The 20,566-nt window shown below is 39.4% G+C and overlaps 1 protein-coding gene across 5 annotated transcripts in view; it reads left to right on the top strand.

Moving 5' to 3' along the window:
• Nucleotides 1-20,566, top strand: part of PDE4B (phosphodiesterase 4B) — a 330,845-nt gene that overhangs the window by 268,124 nt on the left and 42,155 nt on the right. The window contains exon 1 of one of the 5 annotated variants that reach the window (XM_089515372.1): nt 10,316-10,536. The exons of the other annotated variants lie outside the window; for them this stretch is intronic. The gene's annotated coding sequence lies outside the window, so the exon portion shown is untranslated. Of the gene's footprint in view, nt 1-10,315; nt 10,537-20,566 lie in introns of those variants that run through there. 5 annotated transcript variants of the gene reach the window in all.

Raw genomic sequence — 20,566 nt, forward strand, 5'->3', positions numbered from 1 at the left:
CATGTATAGCAGACAGGTAAACTGTACCCTCCAGATGAAGCTGAACTACAATTCTCATCAGCCATACCGAAAGTAGTCAGTGGTGAGAAATATTGGGGCTATCAGTCCACAAGATCTGGAAAACCAGTTTGCCCACTAGTAATTTATAGCATAGTGAAAATGTGGATCACAATAATACCTATGATAATAATAACCACAATTTTGCCTTTCGTTTACTTTTTATTGTTTTTTATATTTCTTGTTTGGGGATGTGTGTGTACGATCATTACAGTGTATACTTCAGGTGAAGTATATGCTTAAAAAAGTTTACTTCATACTTCATGACCTGTGGCTAAGGATCAAGTCGTGAAAGTTACTGTTAAGAAGTATTAATATAATGATATGCTGATACTAACCATTCATAACTTGCTCAGAAGATCGTCAGTTGCAGATGGCTTCAGCATATTGTTCTAATCATTCTGCTTAACATTATCAAATTCTGCCAAAGAGGTGGTTATGGTGAATGGGATGACTGTCTTTGAGAAATCATGGCCCATAGAAACCATCTGCTGATGAAAAGACGTGTGTAATGTATTAACTGGAAGAAGAGGAAACCAGTCTTAGGCAGCAAGAAAGTGAAGGAAATGATTCACTGTGGGAAGGCTTCACTGTCAAGGGATTCAAGTGACACAAACAGAGCTTACTTTTCTTTTGTACAGAAACGTCTACAAGGAAATTAATTTCCTTTCCTTTAGTCTCTGGACTGCCAGTGCTGGGTTTAAACAGAAATATGGCACTTACACTGCAAAACAGTACCCACTTACCCACTGAAGACAATGGTCCTTACTTTTGACTACGTTGTTAATTGTCATTCATGGCAGCCCTGTGAATGAGGGACTTCCAAGACATTCTGTTAGTAACAACCCTTCCAAAGTCTTGGAAACTCAGGGCCATGGCTTCCATCATCTAACATTGCATTTAGGGGGTGGGTAGTATGCAGACTTGGCCCATGGAACAGCCCCTTTGTGTTGTTCATATGGTAGCGCTGTCTGAAAATAATGACTGCAGCTGACTTTAGCCTCATCTGCAAAAACAATGCAGTTTGACACCACTTTAACTGCCATGTCTCAATGGTATAATTCTGGGATTTTTGTTAAGCTGCTTGCACAAAAATGTCAGCCAAAATCTTGCGTTAACGGCCATGATGCATATAGTATTTATTCAGGGTAGTCTTATGTGTTCATAGGCCATGATACATAACTTCATGATAACAGAGCTATGTCACTGATACAATACACAACCATCCTAGTGAACTATGATGATGCACAATAGGGCACCACACAAGATGCCATATTGTGCAACAGTTCACATTGTGTATTGGGACATGTTGCCACTCAGTAGGTTTCCATGACTGAGCAGACAATCAAATCCTGGTCTCCAGAGTTGTAGTCCAGTGCTGAAATCACTACAATATTCTGATACCATGAGAATATGTGTTACCATGATAATTTATTTTTATGTTCTAATTGTATAGGCAAATTGAAATAAATACTGAGTTGGATACCGGGGGAGGTATGTTGATAATATTTTAACAAAAATATTTGGAAGTAATTAGTGCCCAAATTTAGAAAATGTAATTAATTTGGAAACAGATGGCCAACTAGAATTCCCGCCAGAAACCATTAAACTCAGAAAGAGTGTTTCCATTCATTCTTGTGCTGTATGGGTGTTTTCAACAGCTTTAAGCAAAGAAAAGCTAGGGATGAGTAAGCAAAATATATGTGTTGGCAGAAACATTTATAATTTATTTCATTCTTTTGGTGTCTATCCTGTGCTATTGCAGAAGAAATAACTCAATAAAAATGTGGTTAGCTATGTACGAGTCTTTTGATTCTCAGGAGCAACCAATACACTGTTGTTCTCTATTTCTAGTACATACATTTTCTCTGAAGACTATGATTTTGTTGTGAGGGTATTGCATTATCTTGAAGTGCAGTGTGCAGCAGTGTGTCATCAGGAAATACAGTTCATCTCCTAGATGATCATTCCTTGCTTTTGCAACAACTATATGGAATGTGACTGCTCAAGTATTACAATAGTGTATTCTGCTTGTGACGTCAACAATGGAGAGTTGCCCAACTCATTTCCCCTCCCCATCTTAAATGCCCAACAGAATGTAATCTTTTACTTTTTTTCTCAATACTTTTTGCAGTATTGAATATCCTTTACACTTTGAAGGATGAAATAACACAATTTTCTCTCTCTTTTTTTTAAAAAGTGGAAACTAGACCCACATGACACATGTTTCATCCTACAGTAATGCTTCACAAGAAATTGAAAGGCTTTTTTAAAAAAAAAATGTTTTTATTATAAACACATATCCATACAAATATAGAAAAAACAGTTAGAACAAACACATAACAATACATTTATACATATTTAATTTGTGTATGGCCTATTTAAACCTCCTAGTATCTCACAACTATCCTCTGAAATATAGCCTACAGCAGCTGGTATTTGTTGGCAGTCTCCCATCCAAGTATTAATCAGGGCTAATATTTTATTGGGAATACTCCACAGAGAAAAAGTGAAATGTACCATAGATACATTGATTAGAGATAAGCTAAATATTCTCCAGTTTTATTAGATGTCAAAATTAGCAGGATTATTTAATGTAGAACGCCACGCCCCCCCCCCCCCCCTGAGAAGGACATGTGAATGACACTATCAGTGTAGATAATGATAATGCATTTCACTGTGTTTGCTATTCTACTAAACTATGTTGAATGCAATCTGGCAGAAAGGTAGCAGAAAGGTGCTCTAGTTGAGAGCAAAACTGGAGTTAGCCTTAGAATGTTGGGCACCTTTGTTCATGAAAATTTATGGAAAGTAGGGATGATAATCTCTTTAGTTGGCAGCCGTCCTGAGTTTTCCCGGTATTTGTTTCATCTTTCTTCCTACTAGAGAAATAAGGAAATAAGAAATAAGCTATGTGGATAATGTCTCTTAACTAGGAGCCCACTGGAAGGACCTTCAGACATCACTAGAGATTTGCTAGTGTATTGCCTTATAAACAATCAGTTTCCCAAAGAAATTTTAAAAAGTTTCACCTTTTGACAAAAGGACAATTGAGATAAAATGCATTGCAGAAATAATTCAGTTTAAGACCACATTAACTGCCCTATCTCAATACTAGAGAATTCTGGGGACTGTAGTTTTGTGAGACATTTAGCCTTCTTTGTCAGAGAGCGATGGTGCTACAAGAAACTAAAGTTCCCAGAAATCCCTAGCATTGAGCCATGGCAGTTAAAGCAGTCTGAAACTGGATTATTTCTGCAGTGTGGTTTGGCCCAATGAGAAAGGAACCAGTCTAACTTTTAAAGGGTTTGATTTTGTGAGTGTCTCTAAGAAAAAGTATTAAGATGTGATGCTTCTTGGTAAATCAGGTGATATAATTTCTCATTACAAGTTCCTCTCTCATTAACAAGGTGCTCAGCTTATTACAGTGGCCCCTTGTTATATGCTGGGGTTCGGTTCCAAGATCTCCCATATATAACAAAATCCGTGGATGCTCAAGTCCCATTAAATATAATGACATAGCAAAATGTCCCTTATAAAAAATGGAAAATCAAGGTTTGATATTTGAAATTTATACCTTTTTTGAACATTTTCAAACCATGTATGCTTGAATCCATGTATAAAAAATCCGTGTATAAGAAGGGCCGACAGTATATCTGTCATTACTATGGGCCCGTACAGACTGGCCAAAATAAAGCTGCTTTGGGTCACTTTGGAGGTGTGCTGTTTAAATAACATATGCATCTTAAGAGGCCAGAAGCTGTGCCAAAGCTGCTATCAAGTCCTTAGGACTGGACCGTGGCTTTGGCGCAGTTTCCAGTCTCTTAGGACACATGCATCATTTGAACAGCATACCTCCAATGTGACCCGAAGCAGCTTTTTTTTGGCCTGTCTGTACGGGCTCTATATCTTCATTGATAGAATCCACATTATCAACTGCCAGCCATTGAATCAGACAAGATGGTTCTTGTTGCTTATGAAGTGTGAGTTATATCCATTTATGAGAAGTACAATATTTCTAAAACTAACTAACAGAAATGTGTATATTATTCCATGGTTAAGAAAGCAAACCTCATTCAGCAAGTACACTAGAAATTAATGCATTTCTTGGCACTAAAAGGTACATTCAGAGCTTGGCAAACAAATAGCATCTCCTGCTTGTATTGTTAATGGATTATCTAAAGAATTACTTAGCCTTGCAGTGAAGCATTATAATTCTTCATACTTAACGCAATACCCTCCTGGGTTTGCATATAAATGATATATATTATCACAGAAGTTCTTATGACAACCCTGCTAGGTAGGACTGTATTATTGTTGTCATTTTGTCAATGAAGGCTTGTGGCTGAGTCAATACTGGCTTAACTTGTTTGTGCTGAGGCTAGATTTGAACTAGGGATTTCTCAGCTGTTGTTATACTATACCACAATGAATAATTACTGTATTAACTTTCTTTTAAACAGCTGCACAGCTTCTTCATAAAATGTTTCTTTGTCCTTGAAGCTGCAATAGGAAGAAAGCATTTACAGTACTAGAAATACATCCTATGCTTTGTCCCAAAAACTGTCCAGAGTTTTTCCCTTTTATTTTGTTTTAATTAGAGGCCACAGAAAAGTGTTGTCATAAATTACAAACACACTTTAGGATTCAAAAGGCAAGTACTTGATAAAACTTATTTTGGGAGAAAGGCAGGATATAAACAAATAAACAAACCAATCTAGAGTGAGGGAGCATGTGTTATGCAACTATATAATGAACTATCTGCTGGTACAGATTGGCAAAAAGAGCTGGTTTCGGGGGGGCATGGTGTCTACACGCAGGCTGGCCCAATACCACCCCCCAAGCTGGCATCACGCCGCCCCACTGATCATACAGTGGGTGGCATCACAGTGTTTCTATGGTGTGCTGTTTATATACACCATGCCACTGAAATGGGAAAAGCTGCCTCCGCGGTGAAAGGGGAAGCTTTTTACCGGCCCCAACAGCAATAGCAAGTACATTGCTATACTGCTTATCAGTGCACTTAAGCACTCCCTAAGCGGTTTACAATGTGTAAGCTAATTGCCCCCAACAAACTGGGTACTCATTTTAGCGACCTCAGAAAGATGCAAGCCTGAGTCGAGCTTGAGCCCTTGGCTGGTATTGAACCTTGCAACCTTGCAGCTTTTGAGTGAGTGGCTGCAGTACAGGCATTCAACCACTGTGCCAACAGGGCAATCCACAGATGCTCAAGTCTGCAGATGGCTAGCCCACTAATATGATGGGCCCACTGTAATTTTGGGGATTTGTTAGCCTTTTTTGTGCACAAATACAAGCTTTTTAAAGAAACATTTTAAAAGTATTATGTTAATAACATGTTCCTAACAAGTCAGAAGTAATAAACAACAAATACCGGTCTAGTTTTATAACACTGTCTCCAAACTCTGTGCTCTCCTCATGTTTCCTCAACTATCCTTTCTTTACACTGGTCATGTTGTCCCCCTGACAGTTTTTTTCCCCTCCCAAGTCTTGGACTAGCATCTGGGTTGGGCTCTCTGTGAACAAAAGAAACAGAGTCCTGGGCCAGACTTCCCCCAAAGGGCGGCCTGCCGGTGGCCTATTTCCCTCCAGAGGGATGCTGCAGCCATCAAACCGTGCAGCATCCCTCCAGAGTAGAAAGAACCCAGAAAAATCGGTTCTTTTTCCATTGCCGGGCAGATTTCATGAGTGCACCAATGGTGCACTCGTGACGTAAGCAATGCACAGCTACGTGTAAATGCTACATGTTGCTTACGTCAAAATGACGACACCCATGTACACGGGATGCTGCCATTAGTTCACCCCGTGCGGTTGGTGCACGGTCCCTAACCCTAGAATTGGCAGCGGCATGGCGCTTTGGGACCATCTGTCCCGCACCATAGATAGCTTCCCACACTCTTCTCTAAGTTTCAGGTTGGGTGAGACTTTTGAGGTATGTATTGCCACATTTCCTTGATTTGCTTCTGTAGACATGCACAGAATTGGAGTGCTTTTAGAACACAAATAACAGAAGCAAATTGATGCTTGCAATGTGAACTATAACTGATAATCCTGATTCAAAATTCCCCGTATATCACCATTCACTTTTGGCCCAAACCCATAACAGCTTTGATTCTAGCAAACATGATTTGAAATCTTTTTTCATCCCTATGTTTGAATCAAATTGTGGCTGCTTCTTAATTGTCTGTTACTCTCCCAAACTAATTTGTGTCGTGTTTCCAAATGTGGAGAGAAATTTTAGCCCACTAACATATTTTAAAGTCCCTTTCTTACTTCATTGATCATTAATCAATGGTGTGAATGGTGCAAAACTATCCCAATGAACCTAGGGATGGGGCAAAAACAGGGCAATTAAATGCAAGCTAGGCCCATTCAAATTGTGTTCTCCCATTTCAGCCTGGATGTTAAGATCCCTTTGGGCTGGGATTAAATTAAAAACAGAATCACTCAAACATCTGCTTTTCCATCCTCCATGTCAGTCCTAATTTCCCTGATGTTTGCATTTCATTTCTACTCTATGATTGTAAAGTCTGTAAACCCCAGAAGCAGATAACATGAAATCTCAAATCTTAGCATTTACTGCTGTGGGAGAGGGCTTGTAGGCGTTATGGCTCACAAAGCTTTCAATCAAGTCTCCACTTCTGTGGGAAATTAGCATGTTATTTGCCATTAAGGAGAGACGCTCATGATTTCCTGATCCTCTAGTATGGCTTTCCCCCCTCTGGGAAGTAGGGCATGGAAGGGAAGGCAGAGAGGAGTGAAGGAGACAGAAGATTGGGACAATTCTAGTTCAAACTGGGGTGTTTATTTGTCCATGTCAAATGTGATCACCCTCCCCCCCCCCCCAAATACAACAGTCAATATTCTCCAAATATTTGGGCTGAAATTTGAACCAAACAATTCATTCTTAAGAAAAGAAGAGTGTGCTCAACCACCTTTAAATAGGCCAGTTCATGATAAATAAGGGACTAAATAGATGGCCCAAGAGGAGCAGCTTGTCACCACCCCTTTGAGCGCCGGATGAGGGCTGCAGGAACTGCATGCCGTGGCCCTGATCAGCTCATTTTGGAGCTGGCAAAAAGTTGCGCTTGCCACCATGGCGGCGTTTTTACTGTATTTTTTCAGCACAGCATGTCTAAACACTGCGCCAAAGAAACACCGTGGGTCCATCCACCGTCTGGTCAGCCTGGCTTGGGTGTGGAGTCAGGGTGTGCGATGTGCAGTTGCCACACCCCCACTCCAACCAATGCTGTCCCTTTTGACCGGTCTGTACAGCCCAATGATAGCGAAACTCACAAAACATGTAATAAAATATCTTCTTGTCTTTTATTTTTGGATGATTTACACCAAATTCTCATCTATTTATTTGTATCTGCTAGATTACTGTGAGCTCCTTCAGGTAAGGATTCACTATCAATATTTTGTAAAGGGGTACATTTGCACATAGTGGTGTGTAAATACTACAGAAAATAAAATTGACTTTGTGAGAAGGAGCAGCCAGAAGCCGCTCCCAGTCCGATCACCCTGGGGCCGTGGTGAACATATGCTGCAGCCCCAAGGGTGGCTCTTGCCACAATCTCAAAAGGAGCAGAAAATATCCACTTCTTCTGGGGCCAGTTTTGGCCTGCTTTAGGCAGTTCCAATGCAAAATAAAATAAAAGGACAGTGTTCCAGGGCTCAACACCACTGCCCATCTGTTTCGGGCCTTTGTACTTTTATTTTATTTTATTTTTTACCAATAATTTTTATTATTTTAAAAATCTTATCATTATCATATTTTAACATCAACCATAATTGTTCTGGACATAATACACTTCATATACATTTTCATTTAAATTTTTTATCCCTCCCCAGCTTGGTCTTCTGCTATTCATATTGGATTAAATTCTTATCAGCAATCTTCATAGTTCTTCTCTCCAGAAATACTTTTATCTCGTGTTTCCACCTTTCTAAAAACAAAAACAATTCTATCTTACAGTTATATTACTACCACACGGTGTGTGTTTTCTGTTTTGTTTTCCCCTTTGTTTCTGTATTACAGCTTTCTACGAATGTTGATATAAACAATATTATATATTTTTCTATGTCTTTGTTTTATTTATGACCATTTTTCTTTACAATATCTTACTAACAGCTCTCAAAAGAAGATATTCAGGATTCCAGTGAATAATATGCCTAAGTAGACATTATCTGGCTGTTATGATTTGCAATAATAGGCTGTGGGTTTGTGCAACAAATCACATGCAGCTTCCAGGGCTCAGAGGATTAAAATACTGTAAAAATTCCACTGTGCTGTATGGGTGTGAAATGCTCTTTTTCTCTTCATTGCTGCTTCAACTGGCCTTTCCTGTAAGCCTTCACATTTAAGATCCCTGCATGCCTATACATGATTATATACATTCAAGTCTATTGAGTGAGTATTTGTACATGAATCATAAAAAAACCCCTAACAATATATTCTTAGTTTGTCAGCTTACTAAAAAGCATCAGGGCCCATTCATACAACCATTTTTTTAAATGTATTTTAACCTGTGTGGTTTTGGATGTGCATGTCGTATGTTAGCTATAAGGATCTGCTTTCAGAGCCCCAAATCTCATGACAATCTCTGAGGATTTTCTCACCCAGCTCAGAGTATGCATACTGATGCTTTGGGTTGTAGCAACTAATTCACTTCACCAAATTCTCCATGCATTCATTGAGCTATGCAGGAGGAAATATTATTATTGTGCCTTAATATTTCACTTGTCAAGAACTTCATTGTACTTTTACCTCATAATAGGCTCATGAGGTTTAAAGTGGAACTGAGGTAGAAAAGGAGTAATTATCAGAAGGCTGCAGGATGAGCTATGTAAGTAGGGTTATTGAAGTGGTGTCATAATAGCAGAGCATTTTAATGATCAGAAGTAATGTTACTTCTATCGAAACATAAATCAGCGACTGGAAGACACCGTAATAATCTTTGTCACAACCTCAGACTACACAAATTGGGAATACTACTCAGAAGTACATTACTGGGAGCCACTCCTAGGAAAGTGAGGCATAGGATTCCACTTTTAAATTTAGTTAGTTTGGCTACCTTATGCCCATGTTACTAAAATGTAACAGAGCAGATCTCTGTTGCTAATTAATTAAATTCTGAAACCTAATAGATATGATTTATTTTAAAATTTAAAGTTTTTGTTTAATTGAAATCCATCATTTTATCGGCAAGGAGGATCTTTAAAACATACTAAAGTCTTCTGGAAAAATGAATAGTACTGATCTTGCCAGAAACAAAGAAGCTGTGTAGTTTGCATCAGGTAAATTGTCACACACACCCCACTCCACAAGAATTAACTGAGGAGAGATCAAAAGATGTTGGTTTCAACATTAGCTTTATTCCTGCATTGCAAGAGCAGTTCATTCCCACAGAGAATCCACTTCTCATTTTACTATTGCCTAGAAACACACACCCCCTGAAAGTTGGAATCATGCATCTTAGTAAGTATTTCAGTTATGCTATTGACGTCAATGCAGTCATTAAATAGATTGCTGGCCCTCCCAACACTAAACATGTGCCAAAGACCTAGAGGCAGACACGTTTTAAAAGAAGAACATCAGGTTTTCTTTAAGCAGTGTTGGAGAAAAATAAGTGGGAAAGTTTCTTCTTATAATATCTCCCTGTGCTTCACAATGCCTCTGTCGGTTTGAAACCTCTTTTCCTTTTCAATTGCTTTGAAATGAAGGTGGCTTCATTGAAATGTTGTCATTCTGTTACTAGGGACATAAACAACTTTATATGAGTGACTAAAGAGTAATTTCTTGTGACCAGCTCCAACTAATTTTACGTCGTGTAGCTAGACTTACTTGCATGTATCATGTAACATTAGTCAGCCAAACCTTTTTAGCCTTTGACTCCAGACGTTCTTCGAGGATTGATTTCATAGAGTCCATTAAAAAATAGCTGCCATTTCTCCTCGGCAAGCCTCCTGTGGGCTCTGAGGATGCATAAGCCAATCATGGTCCCATGGCAACAGATATAAACTGTACCCCTCCAACCACACCTGTGGATGCTCATGTTAGGCATTCCACACATGCTCCATCCGTCATATGGCCTGCCATTCCATCCAGTCCAACTGCCATCTAGGGCAGCTGAGCAAGTCACAATGATGTCACAGGGACTCCCCAAGCGTAGTCAAGGAACCCTTCAGAGGCTTCAGTGGGGAAGGAGGGGAGGGAAGCACTCTCCCAAGACGGAGTGACTGACAGGTTCATTCATTATGTTAACCAGGGCAATGCAAACATCCTAGAGCTCTTCCATTTTCTTTAGACCCACAGTACAAGCTAGGCAGCTGTCTCAGTCAGAATGGATCTGACACACCAGAGTTGTTTGTAGAAAGCCTTTTAAAGCTTCGCAGTTGAGGATATATGACACTCTTAAACATGTGGCGGACAACTTTACGCTGTGGTGGAACAATCAGGTATGTTTCAGCTAAAAGCATTAGGCTGTTTTCCAGATATTGAGCCTTTGCTGTCTTGTCCTGTGCCCTTCCTTCCTGCTTCCCCACCCCATGTTAGGAAGCTGCCCCCCCTCCCACTGCCAGAAGCCAAGATCCTCCCATAACCTGCTGCAATGCAAGCAAGAGAACGCCAGATATTATTCCATTTTTCTTTTTAAAAAATCAAACAAACTGATTTTTGTACTGTACACGTAAAAAAAAACTTGCCCATATATAGAAAAACTCACTCTTGAACAAAAATTAAGATTCTGACCAAAAGTAATATCTCATTTTAATGAAATGTGTTTTATTTATTTTGATGAACATCTTTCTTTGCAGTCATTTTGTTTAGAAGCTAAAGTTGTTTAATTTCAGAAGGCATGCCAGGTCTCCAGTTTTTATATCAATGTCTATATCTAAATGATAGTTTCATTTGGCACTGCAGTATATGCTATTACCACAGCTGGCCTTACCATTATTCAGAGTAAGGCACTGCTTCAAACAATTTTAGAGAGGGGAGCAGGCTGACAACAGCAGCAATAGCTTTAACTTCCCAGTCTTTTACCTATGTTGGAGAACATACCTAGGTGGGCTGAAGGACACACCTGTGTGGCCTACACAGGCTGTGCTGTATACTGACATAGCACTAGTTTCAAGTAAAATTCAACTCCTTGCCCCTTCTGGGTGGATGAAGCAGGAGAGCACCATCTTGTCATTTTCCACGGGCTAAAAAAACAAGTTGGGCTAGCCATGGAAACTGGTTCAAAGCATGGTCTTACCTTTACTTTGACTTTATTCATCCTAGCCTCACCTTTCTGTGCCTCCTGAGAATGGGAAGGATAGGTTCTGGGAACAGCAACAAACAATGTCTATAAGGAAGCATTTCCACATTCTGAAGGAAACTTCAAGCTGAGTGAAAGCAAATTCAGAATACAGTCAGTCCTCCATAGCAACCGATTTTTTTATCCATGGACTCAACCCTCCATGACTTTAAAATACTCAAAATATATAAATAAATTCCAAAATGTAAATTATAATTTTGCCATTTTATATAAGGGACACCATTTTACTCTGAAATTGTATTTAATGGGACTAGAGCACCCACAGATTTTGGTATCCATGGAGGTCCTGGAACCAAAACCCAGTGGATACCAAGGGCCCGTACCTTATTTATATGCATTTTCAGCTGAATTTCAGAGCACAAGAGCTTCTGCATAGAATTCAGGCTACAAGACAGGAGATGTCTTGCTAGTGCTAATTGCTTTGGGATAAATTCATTAACTTTTGCTGTTGTGGGCCATGACTTCAGTTTTCCTAACTCCTCCTGAGGTCACTGCCAGTTGGAAAACCTAGAAAAAGGATAAAAGCTATTGTGCGATATGATTTTTGGTGATATCCAAGCATTACAAAACAGAACTGAAAGGAATGAAAAATTAGAATTAATGTTTTCTCTAGTCCTTTCCTCAACAGCAAAGGATATCTGATTGTATGTATTCCTTTCCTTATTTGTGCTTAAATGTAATTTATTTCTTCTCAGGTTTATCTTTAAATTTCAGTCAGCTTACAGCTTGGTTCAGATTGTAACTATGGACTTAAATTAAAACTTGATATAATAGTAAAGAAAAAAGAAAAAAGAGCAACAATAAAAGTAACATAAGCATAGTCAACATAATGGTTATAGTTCCAAAAGCAAATAAATTTTAACAGCATGCCTTAACCATATATCTTGCTAGCATGCTGAAACATGGCGCTAAATCTAACATTGCAGCTAGAAAATATTTAGACTGTCAGGACTTTCTTTCCCACCCCTCTTGCAGACTTCTTTCCCACCCTCTTGCCACTTGGCTCTGGATGCCGCTCCAGAAAATCTGGGTTTCCACATTTCTCCAGCCCTACAGAGCAGATGGGGTAGCTCCAGGTTAGAAAGAAGAATTCCTTTCCTCCTTTCCTTTCACTAATGGAAACAATTCCATCAGCAGAATGACCCCACTACATTGTGTCCAGCAAGGACTGGGTGTATCCCCACTATACAGTTATAGCAATGCAATGCCACTTTTAAGTACCGTGGTTCCATCTCTTTAGGATGATAACTGATGTATTAGTTGTTTAAATCCTCAATTTGTAATTCTTAATGGAGAACTGCCTTCACTGTATTACCAAATGGAGAATACACTCATGCCATCACTGAAGCAGATTTCCATATGGATATTATTAGTAGTATTACAAAAATACAGTTTTCCATATGGACATTATTATTTCTGTGTGGAAAAATGTATGAAATACTTCACAGTGTTGTTTCTGCAGTAATAGTCTTGAATGCAAAATCTGTGCTTTAGCAGTGACAATGCTGATATTGCTGCCCAATTTTTTTTACATAATCTGTGGTAGAAACACTGTTAAAATTGGTGTCAGTGATGTTTATTCCCAGAACAATGAGTCAGTCTCCCATAGTAATGGGTTTCTGTTCCATATTCTTGGATATTTACTCAGAAGCAAGTTCCAGTGTGTCCAGTGAAGGTGCTCACTGCATGCAATTGGATCACGAATTTATTTTGTTCAGATGAATTCCTGTAAAATATCCTTAGAAATCCTCCTGTGTTATGTCTGCCTTGTTTTTAGGAATGCATTAATAAACAGCATTTACCAGCAACCGAAGCACAGGAGAAAGAGGAAACAGAACACTATTTTTGCATATTTTTGAAGTATTTCTTCCTGATGACAAAACTCTCATTGTTTTGAATTTGAGCTTGATTCAACATCCTTCAGGTTTTTAACCCCCACATTAGTCTTTAGGCATCTTTTCCCACCAAGCTTATATCACTGTTACTCTAAGTAGCAAATTGCCAGCTATGGTAAACTCTAAGACATTCATAAAATTCTAACGCCTGGACCGCACCACTAGAAAAGAATATACAGAGTCTTAGGTAACTGGACATCTTAAAACATTTTTATAAGGAATAGGGGAGTTAAATGGGGACAATGAAAAAAGAGCTAGTACTGTTTAAATTAATGGTTTGATTTCTGTGGACCCAGTTTTTTTTAATACCACAACAAAACAACACTACATTATGGCATGTTTCTTATGAAACTATTGGATGAGTACTGGACATGAGACCCATAAATCAGGGCTCCACTGAGATGAATCTGTTTCATGAGACAGGCCCAACAAAGGACTAATCCAGATCAGTAAGCCTAAATAATGTTGAGCATGGCAACGGAGAACTAACTTGCTGCAGGGTTGATGAAATCAAAATGCCAGATAACCTACTCTTCAACATTTCATAAGTGAAAACTGGGGACATAAGTAGCCAAACAACATCAGAGTGTAGTCAAGATGACAAATGCTATTAATGAGGAAGAACAGACAAGCTAGGAGGGGCTGCAGCAGTTTGCTTTTGACTGAGCCTACTGGGAAGGGCAAGATTCCATCCACTTCTCTCCTCTCTGTTGTTGAAAAGGCGTTTGCACTTTGAGCTCAGTTTTTTAGATGTTGAAGCAAGCTGAGGGAAAGTGGGAGGAGGACAGAGAAATTGGGACATGTTAAAAGCAGATGAAAAAGTGGGGTGACAGAAGAATACTTTGGATTTTACCTGCCAGATTGGAGTGATTTAAGAGTGGATTCATATCTATCTTCTGTCTACACCAGAAATGAAGTACAGACAATGCAGAAATGAAAGTTGACCATAATTGCAAATCTGCAAATACATCTGAAAAAGTAGCAGAGCGCACTCATCTTGACCATACTTAGATATTGCTTGGTCACATGTGTCCCAATTTTCATCTGTGAAATGTGTGAGGGTGTGGAATAAGATATCAGACTGTACCATTAAAAGTATGATCTTTGATACTAGTACTTCATCCAACAGGTTAGTTAAGTTCAAAGTCTATAAGAACAAGCGTTTAGTAAGAGGTAGATGAGCAAATGGGGAACCCTAGGTTCAATTTCATTTTGCCACAAACCCATTAGCTTGTACAGCCAGTCCATCCATTATACTGAGTGAGGCAACCAGAAGCAGTGAATGGCTCAGTTCCCCCTTCCTTGGGATAAGGGGCTCAGTCACTGTTGCCTGACCTTATCCCATTCCTTGTCTCTCTTGCACGCTACTTGACCCCTTTCTCTGCCAAGTCATCTCCATGCTTTGTGACCCATATTTTTTGTCTTTTTGGTGGTCCACAATACTCATACAACCCTCCTCCAGCAGCCCATTTCAAATAAGCTGATTTGTTTCCCCTGTCTCCTGTCTTCACTGGCCAGCTTTCACAACTATACACATGAATCAGAAATAATATGGCATAAATGATCCTGGCTTTGTTATTCAACAATAGAGCTTTGTACCTGAGGCATCAAGTTCTTTCATAGCTGCCCTTCCATGTCCTAGTTTTCTTCTGCTTTCTTGACTACAAGTGTCCATTTTGATTAATAACTTAGCCAATATATAGAAAATCCTTAACACTTCCAATAATTTTATCACCCTCTTTAAAGTCATGTAAATATTATGTGTTCATTATTTTTGTTTTCTTAATAATAAGCTGTGACCTTGCTTTTGCAGATTCTTCCTTATCAGGAATCATTCCAGGTCTTTGATAGTTTCTGCTAGTAATATGGTATCATTTGCATATTTTAAATCATTGGGTTTTCTTCTTGTGGTTTTCCACACCTCCTTCCTCCAATTTTAATCCCGTTTTCCATATGATATGTACTAAACAGTGAGGGTGATAGAGTGCACTTCTGTCTGATCTCCTTGCCAATTGAAAGCCATTATATTTCTCTGAATTCTTATAGAATCATAGTTGGAATCACCCACAAGGGCCATCCTGTCCATGCAGAAATACACAATCAAAACACTCCCAACAAATGATTATCCAGCCTCTGTTTAATATTCTCCAAAGAAGCAAACTACGCACCATCCGAGGGAATGTGTTCCACTGTCAAACTGCTTAATGTCAGGAAGTTCTTCCTCATGTTTAGGTAGAATCTCTCTTCCTGTAGCATGGATCCATTGCTCTGTGACTTAGAGCAACAGGCATTTAGAATTTTCAACCACAGAGCTCTTATGCTTCACACTGGGCCTGAATGTCATGAAATGTGGTTTTGGTGCAGCTTCTGGCCTCTTAAGATCCATGTGTCATTTATACAACATACCTCCAAAGTGACCCGAAGCAGGTTTATTTTGGCCTGTTTGTTCAGGCACTAAGCTACAAACCCCAGAATTCCACAAGTGACAGCCATAGCAGTTAAAAGTGGAATAAAACAAGCTTGCTCCATTGGCAATATGACACCCTTTCAAATATTTAATATTGTGTCTTCCATAATTATTAGCAGATATTTGATTGCATTTGAATGGATTCTGTCTCTATAGCTTGAAAGAGCTCTTATGTTTCTGATGATTTATCTTTCCCAAGTGCTTTGAGAGCAGCTTCCATTTCATGTTATAAAACTATGGTGCGTTACAAACCGCCATAAGGGACATCCTCAGGACGTCCTAGGTTTAAAAAGGGGCGTCACTTCTTGACGCCCCCAAGCCTAATACGTCCTGAGGACATACAAGATGGTGGCGTCCCATCTACATGGGGGCTGTCATGATGGCGTCACGAACGCGCCGCCTCCAGACGAGGCCGCGCGAACTTGACGCCTTCGTGCCATGTGAGAGTGCTTAGTGCGCCCTTTCGTTGGAGCAGGAAGGAGCTCCGAAACGGAGCTCCTTCCTGGTCTTGCATCGCTGGGTGCAGCCTTTGGATGGCTGCGCCCAGCGACGCAAGGGAGAAAGGGGCCAAGTGGCCCCTTTCTCCTCCTCCCTGCCACCGTGGGGTGTCCTTGGGGCTTGAAGCCCCAAGGACACCCCTTTCCAGGCCTCGGGGAAGGGGCCTTTTGCCACTTCCCCGCAGCCTGGAAAGTGGCGGATCGGGGCCTCAGCGGCTACCACTCTGGCCACTGAGGCCCCGATCCAGCAGGGAAAGGGGCGGGTGCAGGCCGCCGCTTTTCGGCAGTCCGTAACGCGCCTATATGTTCTTCATCCAAAGAGTTGTACTTGGAAAGAATCTGTCATTCTTTCATATGTCTTCAGTGTACTGATACCATCATCTTTTTATTTTGCCCTACTCATATAATATAGTCACCTGGGTGACACTAGGGTTGGCATCACCCAGTGTAGTATCCCATGGTATCACACCCCACCGCCCCCCACTGACCTCCTCTCATAACCACATCATAAAGAGTCCTTATTAATGTTTTTTGTACTAGTGTTATTCAATAAATAGTAATTCCCACATCACTGAATGTAATGGTACTAGTTGTGACATAAAACAACTAGCAAAATTAAAATTATACCTTTAAATTACAATATCATATGCACAGCCTAAATGTATTTACATGTACATAGTTTCATGTAGTTGAACCCTTTAGGGGAGCTGTTTCGGGGGGAGCAAGGGCAAGGGCCAGTCCACCCTTGGAGGGTATATTTTAATGTATTTTAGGTTTGACATTCTTGGGGGAAAAAATAAAAGAATAAAAAAAATAATTTAAAATATTTTTAAAATATATTTTTAAAAAATTAAAAATGATATTTAAAATCTATTTTAAAAAAACAGGGACTTTCCTCTCGCTTAGTCTCACCCCACTCATACCATCTCTTCAGCATTTTAAAGGGATGCAGGTGAGTTTCACAGCCCTTCCTCAGGGTGTCACCTGGTATTGCTTGAACCTCTTGCACCCTGTAATGATGCCCCTGCCTATACACACATAAACCAATAAATGCCTGAGCATGCAATTATACGAGAGGTGGAAATCATGTGGCCCTCCAGATGTTGAATGATCTACATTTTGCAGTTTCTTGTCCTCCTTTGCGGTTAAGACATCTGGTCACCCTGGTTCCACCTCATTTATGTGTGTCCCCCATCTCTCCAACTCTGTCTCTTTCCCTTGGCACCCTCCTGGTTTTGGTGTTCCGTGCAGATCACTCTGTTTTCTAGAACCACTAGGTCAAGGCTGTCCCTTTTCCCCACCATCTTCAAACATATGCTGCTCAGTACCTGACATACTGTGATGTCCATTCATCCTGAATAAACTAAAAGAAAAGAGGTCAGATGGAGGGTGGGGTTGTTGTATATTAGCCAAGCCCCTGACCTGTCAAAGAGTAGCCTCTGTTCTTGCCTTTTTGCAAAAGTTTCCCCACACAGCTCCTGTCAAGACAGGTAAGGGAATGAGTGTGTGATAAGACAGACAGGACATTGCTATATAACGTTATGATAGTGTAAAAAGCATTAAAAATAGTCTTTCGTGTAATTTTGGATTTAAACTTGGCAATTAAAACTACATTTTGGTTTATGAACTTTGTTGCATATAGTAACTTAATCTGATATACCCCCACCTACCTTCTAGAAGGTTATACTGTGTCATATTTTCCAAAGCCCAAAAGCTTTTTTTTAATCTATGCAGACTGATAAAAGAACATGAAGCATTTAGTCTGAGTTGATGAAGGAGTAAGAAAGGGTTTAAAGATATCCTCTCTTTTTTTCTTTTTTATTAACAAAGCATTACTGCCACAGCCTAGTTCTCATTCTCCCACTGAATTCTGTCTGGTTAAGAACCAAACACAGCAAACAATGTACTGTACTGAGGCTGCCACAAATCAGAAAGAAAAGTGACAGCACTTGGATAGCACCAAATGGAGGTAGCAAAACGCAGGAAACATTTTGTCAGATGTCACTTAGCAATGATATCATGGGGGAGACAGGGATTTGCCTGCATACTAGAAATACCACAGTCCATGGATATGTTAGAAGCAGAAATAGCAAGAGTAAAGAGAAACCTATCTTGGGTCACTGAATGGAAAGAAAAGATTGGACACATTTAGCTTAGATCCTTGATGCTGAGCCGAATTCTTGTATGCATTTATGGATCAGTGAGGAAATGACTAATTGTCTGTTCTTATGATATGTTTTAAAATTGAGGCAACCCCCTATCTGTTAACAAGTGCACATTTCAGGGGGAAATTCAAAATGAAGTAAATTGTTTTAGAATTATTAGATAACTTTTGTTGTTGTTGTACACACAAATGTCAAATCATTTCCAGCTTATTACAACCTTAAGGCAAATCTGTCATGAGGTTTTCTGGGACTGAGAGAGTGTGAACTTTATCGCAGGGACCGCTCCCAGAATGGGATTCTTGCTTTTTTGGTGCAGCGCATGTAAGCGCTGCACCAAAGATGTAGTGTGACACTGCCCACCATCTGATCAGGGGGTTGGCATGGGGGGGCGACTGGTGGGCAGATGGCACATCCCCACTCCGCTCCAAGTCCGTCTCTTTATGCTGGTCTGTTGTGGCCCATAGTCTCTAAACTGAATGTGTGGCCTTAGTGTTTCACAGCTAATAAACTACAAAGAGATACCATCCCTATTATACACTTTAATCCTTAATTCACCTTAGGTGAAAATGTTATGACCATTGTTTCAAACATAACATTTCAAGCTAGATGTAAATACATAGCTCTTGTATTTATAGTGTTGTTGTTGTGGTACTGTGCCTTCAAGTTATTCATGACATATGGCAGTCCTAAAGTGAACCTATTATGGGATTTTTTTCAGCAAAAAAAAAAAAAAAAAAAAAAAAAAAAAAAAAAAAATTAGAGGGAGTTTCCCATTGCTTTCTGGTATGGCTGAGAGTGTGTGACTTGCCCAAGGCCATTCAGTGGGTTTTGCCACCCATTTATGGCTCTGAACTCTGTTCTCCCAGAGTTGTAATCCTACCCTCAAGCCTGTATACCATATTGGCTCTTTAGAAGGCTTGGCTCAATAGAAAAGTTGGTAGGAGGCAGCAGGAAAAAAGGAAAACCACACTACAGGTCTCTTTTAGCAGCCCATGATATCCATAGAATTCTTTTCCAGCATCATATTTCAAATGGTTTGATTTTTTTCCTGATCAGCTTCCTTCAGTTTTTACAACCACATATAGAAATTGGAAATACAATGGCATGGACAATCCTAACTTTAGTATTCAATTATATATCCCTGAGTCTGCAAGACCTGAGCAGGGCTGTGTTGATAGAGTAACTTTGGTTTGATCGGTTGAAAATGTGGATTTTATTCCTCATGTATTAAAGCATGTTTAGGGTGTTCAGTTATGGCTACTCCACTTTTTTTGCCCTATAGCCTCTTAATTTTTAACAGCTACATGACAGGCAGGTACAACATGATCTTCTCTATGCTGTGGGTGGTTGTACCTAGTGAATTTGACAGTGCAGATGGATGAGAATTTTGTTTCAGTTCAATTTTTATATGTGATCAACAAAACATCATACATTTATTGATATTCAAAATAAAAACTTGTGATCTAAACATTTTGAAAGCAATAGAAAGTGAAGCTGGCAGATCTATCTATTCCTAGAACTAATCCTCATATGGAAATTATCTGTGTGTAAATAACTTAGAATGGTTGTGGAGAAAACTCTTGGCTGGGTTGCCTATTTATAACATTTGCTATATTCTACAATGTTAATCTGACTGTAAGACCTCATTTCTAGATTCAGAATTTTCAACCAGTTGGCATTATTCACGTGATTCTGCTATTAAAATGCTTACCATAGCAGTCTGAGATCAAGAAAATATCCTTCCATTGTGAATAGTCAGAGTGAAGCAGCATGCTGAACACACACTTCAGTTTTTATTTTTTTAAAAGACAATAAATATACTGAAAATATTTATTATTCAGTTAGAATAATATTCAAGATAAGAGGAGCATTTCCCCCCTAGATTATAGAATCTTTCTACACAAAGAAAAAGCTGGGATGATTACCAGTTGGACATGCTCGCAACCAAATGCATTTTAGGACTGCAGTTTATAAAGGTGCTTTTTTTTTCAAATAAATTTTCTCTGAGAATTATTCTATCAGTATTATTTAATACGCATGTATATTTGTCTATTAAATACACAGTCTGACATACATTATAACTATGGAAGGCTGAGAATTTATGTTTACTGTTCCCTACAAATCTTTCTTTCATGTCTTTGCACAT

Source organism: Sceloporus occidentalis, unplaced genomic scaffold, assembly GCF_023333645.1.
Source record: "Sceloporus occidentalis isolate IW3139 unplaced genomic scaffold, rSceOcc1.0.p SCAF_3, whole genome shotgun sequence".
NCBI lineage: Eukaryota > Metazoa > Chordata > Lepidosauria > Squamata > Phrynosomatidae > Sceloporus > Sceloporus occidentalis.